Source organism: Notolabrus celidotus, chromosome 10 (genome assembly GCF_009762535.1).
Source record: "Notolabrus celidotus isolate fNotCel1 chromosome 10, fNotCel1.pri, whole genome shotgun sequence".
Lineage (NCBI taxonomy): Eukaryota > Metazoa > Chordata > Actinopteri > Labriformes > Labridae > Notolabrus > Notolabrus celidotus.
Window position 1 is genome coordinate 34,263,189 of NC_048281.1, and position 6,192 is coordinate 34,269,380.

The window sequence follows — 6,192 nt, forward strand, 5'->3', positions numbered from 1 at the left end:
AGGTAGAAGATGTTCCTTACTGCGTGCTGCAAAGCATGTCATCCATCCAATCACTCCTCCACGTCTGGGTCTTTAGAGGGATGTTAGTTTGCTCTTTCTGTGCACAGATATTCAATACGTGGCAAAGTGATCCAGCTCAATCTGCAGTATCCAACACAGCCTCCATCTGCAGAGACTTTCCTGAAACAATTACCACCCCCAAATTACTGAACTGCAGATTCAGACTGGATCAATACTGTGAAGGACCTCTGTGTGTCTCAAAAGAAAGGTGGCTGATTTGCTCTGGAGTTTTTACTTTACAAGTTACAGACACGGTCGATTTGCACGGGATTAAAAACACAGGCGTCCTCCTCTTCACTTACAAATTACCAGAGCTCCCCTGGTAAGTGTTTGACACATCAACCAGACGAGTTTTTCAGATAAGTAACATTCATCTGCATCTTTCTGTGACTGTTTTGTTTTATTGAAGACCTGTCTCTTGCACTTTTAAGTCACAAATGGGCCAGTTTCTGTCCCAATAATGTCAAAGGTGTTGTTTTGTAGGTTTTCAAGGATCAAGAGTAACCTTTTTTTAATCTATAATGGGAAACCTCTTGTAGAGTAACCTAATGAGCAACAGGCAATCATTGAACACTAATCACATCAATATGTGTCAGCCTCCTCCTGCTGTACAAAGGTGAAGCCAAAACATCCCTGATATCTGAAGTATTTAGAGCCTGAGTTTGTACTGATTCATTCCAACCCGGGGCTTCCACCAGATCCATGTCTGGTCTGTCTCCAATCCGCTGCGGTCGAGCTCCGTGCCCTCTCATTCATCAACACCCACTGGCTGGACCGCCGGACAGCTGGAGTCATGTGACCGAGGTTTTCCCGTGGTAATCCCTGAATCAAGGATTCTCCTCCTCCTCCTCTCCTCATCCATGTTGTCTTTCTGGTCCTCTGAAAACCTCTGACCTGTTGACTCCAGGCCTGGCTCCGCTCATCATGACTTTGGTTTGTTGTTGTAGTTAAAGCTGGGGTTGGTAATCAGATTGAGATACACTTTTTGTCATAATGGTTAAAATGATCTTTATGTCCTGATGGTAATCATTACATGATGTGTTCTTAAAAAAGAGTGAAGAAAAGATGCTATCTACAGCCGGAGTAAACCTGGGAAAACACCAACCAATCACCATTTTTTGGCTCCCCAAATTTTAAACCAATCAAATCCCGTCCAGCTGTTCAGCCCTCCTCCTGCGCGTACATTTCCCCGGCGTGCTGTCCTCTGAGTCCCCGTCTCCTGCCTCTGCTTCCCCTGACTCTATTTACTGCCCCTCTCGCTCAACCTCGGGCCTGTCCCCTCTGACCCGATGAGGTGCTTTGCTCAGGACTGTAGTCCGGATCAGAGTCTAAAAAGCTCTCACTAACAAGCAGAAGAATGAATGACATTTAGTAAGTCCTACAGAAATGTAGATGTACTGTAGCGTCTGTCCGGACGCTGTAGGGATGACGAGCCGATTGGTGAACACGTTGATCTTTAATAACCGGTCACTGTCGGCCGTGATCACGACAACCAACAAAACAACAATCAATGTTTGAATGAATGAAGAACTTCTCCTCTTGTCTCTCCTCTCTCCCGCTCACACACTCTACACCTCTCCTGATGCCTTCACTGACTGTTAACACTGTAGGAATTAAGAACATCTACACTGAACACGTTTAACAAACAGTAGATCTGTTACAGTGTTATATATGTGTTATAACTTTTCTCCTGATATCATGTCACCAGTACAACTGGATAATGCTAGCATGAAAGTTGTGAGTGTTAACAGCAGTCATGTTTGTTTGTGTTTTTAACTTTCACTATGATAATGTTTTGTTGAGGACCGGTTTTGAATCAGTCACCATCATATGGTCGCAAGTCAGCGGCGCTCGTGCATGTGAGCGGGGGGGGTCGTTTTGGAGGAGCTCTGAGGGAGGAGGGGAGGGGTTAGACGGAGTCATGAGGAAATGCTACATTCAAACTCATGCTAGTTTTCCGAGACTACCAACCCTAGCTTTAAGTGAAATACGATCTGGTGATAACACACAGTGTTTTATTCTGAAAATTAACCGGATGTTTTCATTTTGTTTTGGTGAAACCTGACTTCCTGTCCCGCTCCATCTGCTCTGTTGAGATTGATGCGTCGTGCTCCGGCATCCAGAGAAAATAGAAGTCTTGTGTATCTGATCCGGAGGACTCCAACCTGCCGGATCAGAGACGCAGCCGGAATACAACAGAGTGGATCCAGTGGAAGTTAACACATTGACTAGAATAGAAACCTTTCCGATCTGGTGCTGTGACGGATCGGAGACTGACCAGACACGAATCCGGTGGAATTTGACCGTTACTGGTGGATTCAGAAACAAGTGAGCGCACAGCTTCATGCCTCCTGAATGATCACGTCTTTAATGTCCTCAAATAAACCTTTGATTAAAAGTGAAGATGTGGGATTTAAAAGCATGAAACCATGAAGTGTTTAAAGGGTTCTCTTTAAGTCAAACATGATCAGAAGTCCTTCTTCAATCTGTCTTTGCTTTCACTGTGCATCATGTTGAACCATGTTCTACACATTTGAAGTAACCCTGATATTTTCCACCATGTTGGATTTCCTCTCAAAGGTCAGCCTCATCAGATGTCTCTGCTGTACTCGATCATCACGACAGAATCCAGCAGGCGTGATGATCACAACCTGACATTATTACACTGATTATAATAACATGTTTTTAAAGGTTGAGCTGTGTAACTGTCTCTCTGCTCTTATACAGCATGTTTGCATTAACTGAAGGTCCTGTGCCTTTAAAGATATCTGCTCTTAAGAAAGCTCTCAGCACTCAGGATCATATCAAATATGCCAATTATGAACACAGCTCGGAGTGGCTGTGAAAGTCAGAGATAAGGAGCGGGGTGAGTATTTAAAAACACTGACAGAGAGTCTGAGGATGGTGAAACCAGCAGGACTCAAAGGAAAATCAAACTTCAGTGAGAGTTAGGGAGTAAAAGAGATAAATGTAAAATGTTAAACCTTAATGAAGAGGCTGATGCTGCACAAATATGAATTTAAAGTGTGACATTGAGAAGAGGGCACTTCATATCTCTCTGTGGGTAAATGGCAGGTAAAAGAGACTCAGTGAAGAAGAATCTGTCTTTGTTGTACGTAACAAAGACAAAGAAGCAGTGTCTGTATTGTGTCTTTGCATTCTGTTCTACGTACAACTTGCTGCTTCACACCGTGTGCAGGTGATTGATATTCTCCCCTCATCCTCAGACAGACGACAGACAAAGAGCTGCTGATTGTGACCAAACATCCATCAGAAGACTTCAAAATCTCTCTTTCTTGTCGCCCCGTTTGAGTCATCTTCTCTCAGCTTTGGCAGAACATTAGGAGCTCCTCAGAGAGCAGAACGAGGACTCGTTATTCTGTCTTCATTGTAGAGTTATCTCCCTTCTGTGAACTAAACTTTCCAGTTTGTGTTCACTTCAGCACCTGGACTCTTCTACTACAGAGTCATGCTGTTGTAATGTTTGGAGAATGTGGTTTGTCATCGTCTGCATGGCAGCATGTGTTGCTCCTAAACCTGTATATATGGTTCAGCATTAATGGAGCCTTCACAGATGTGTAAGCTACCCATACCATGGACTCTTATGATCCCCATACCATCAGGGATGCTGGCTTTGAACTGTGAGCTGATAACAAGCCGGGTGGTCCCTCTCCTCTTTAGAGCGGAGGACACAGCGTCCATGATTTCCAAAAAGAATGTCAGAGTTTGATTCATCAGACCACAGGACAGTTTTTCACTTCCCCTCAGTCCATCTTAAACGGGCTCAGGTCCAGAGAAGTCTCTGTGGTTCTGGATCAGGTTTATATATGGTTTCCTCTTTTCAGGGTTCAGTTGTAACCTGCATTTCTGGAGCACATGCAGTGACTTCCACTACAGAGTCATGTCTGTGTTTAATGCAGTGACTTCCACTACAGAGTCATGTCTGTTTTTAATGCAGTGACTTCCACTACAGAGTCATGTCTGTGTTTAATGCAGTGACTTCCACTACAGAGTCATGTCTGTGTTTAATGCAGTGACTTCCACTACAGAGTCATGTCTGTTTTTAATGCAGTGACTTCCACTACAGAGTCATGTCTGTTTTTAATGCAGTGACTTCCACTACAGAGTCATGTCTGTTTTTAATGCAGTGACTTCCACTACAGAGTCATGTCTGTGTTTAATGCAGTGACTTCCACTACAGAGTCATGTCTGTTTTTAATGCAGTGACTTCCACTACAGAGTCATGTCTGTTTTTAATGCAGTGACTTCCACTACAGAGTCATGTCTGTTTTTAATGCAGTGACTTCCACTACAGAGTCATGTCTGTGTTTAATGCAGTGACTTCCACTACAGAGTCATGTCTGTGTTTAATGCAGTGACTGCCACTACAGAGTCATGTCTGTTTTTAATGCAGTGACTTCCACTACAGAGTCATGTCTGTTTTTAATGCAGTGACTTCCACTACAGAGTCATGTCTGTTTTTAATGCAGTGACTTCCACTACAGAGTCATGTCTTTTTTAATGCAGTGACTTCCACTACAGAGTCATGTCTGTTTTTAATGCAGTGACTTCCACTGCAGAGTCACGTCTGTGTTTAATGCAGTGATTTCCACTACAGAGTCATGTCTGTTTTTAATGCAGTGACTTACACTACAGAGTCATGTCTGTTTTTAATGCAGTGACTTCCACTACAGAGTCATGTCTGTTCTTAATGCAGTGACTTCCACTACAGAGTCATGTCTGTTTTTAAAGCAGTGACTTCCACTACAGAGTCATGTCTGTGTTTAATGCAGTGACTTCCACTACAGAGTCATGTCTGTTTTTAAAGCAGTGACTTCCACTACAGAGTCATGTCTGTGTTTAATGCAGTGACTTCCACTACAGAGTCATGTCTGTTTTTAAAGCAGTGACTTCCACTACAGAGTCATGTCTGTTTTTAATGCAGTGACTTCCACTACAGAGTCATGTCTGTGTTTAATGCAGTGACTGCCACTACAGAGTCATGTCTGTTTTTAATGCAGTGACTTCCACTACAGAGTCATGTCTGTTTTTAATGCAGTGATTTCCACTACAGAGTCATGTCTGTTTTTAATGCAGTGATTTCCACTACAGAGTCATGTCTGTTCCTGATTCAGCAGACATAAACCATATAACCTGGATTGTACGTCTGCATGTTAACAGTTGAATTAACATGTTCATGAGCACACCACTAACACGCCACTGACATGTATGAGTGTGTGATTGTGTCTCCATGTTTTCTCTTCCTCTTCGTTCTGCTGGAGTGTGAAGAAGCTCCTCTGTCTCTAATAAAAACACTCAAAGTCAGGTTTCCTCTGAGATTTTCTGCTGTTCTTCAGCTTCACCTGTGAGCTGAATGTTAATGCTCCGTGGCCCGAAACACAATCCCAAACGTGTGTCATAACATTATTCATCATGCTGTGTGAGAGGACAGAATGAAGTGTGTGAGTGCCGGGCTGGAGTGTGGATGTGACAGACACAAAGAAATGTGTTTGAACGGCTGATTCCAAAGCAAAATGAGATTTTACAGCACAGGCCTTTCTGACAGCATGCCAATATGACATTAAAAAGCCACTAACTGCTCTCTGTTTGTTCCCAGAATCTGCTGCATTTCTCATTATCTACTCGTTCATCACATATTTATCATCCTTCGCTCATGAAGTCCCGGCAGAGATGGAGGGAAACAGAGTCTTAGCAGGGCTGAGTGAAGATTTGATAAGCTGGACAGAGTAAATGTAATGAAGATGTTAATAAGGCATCCATCAAACATGAGTCTGTTTGTTTCCTTTGCATGGCTGCAGAGGGAATCAGGACATATTCAGCATATTGAGGCCTCAGCTGAAGAAGAACCTGGGTGTCACTTCCTTGCGTCTGCAGCTCTGGATTAAGTCTGGCTGTTAAAACAAACACAGCTTCCATTCAGCAGCAAACTAAAGGACTGCTTCACAATCCAATTATTGCGATCCTCTGTGTGTCAGGACCTCTTCTCCTGCTCAGTTTGATGGCATTCGTCACGCCGTGGACCCAAATAAAGAGCATGCACGCTCACGCACTGAGGAGCGACACAACACAGACGCTTCATTTATATCCGAGGAGACAAACGAGCGGCGGGGC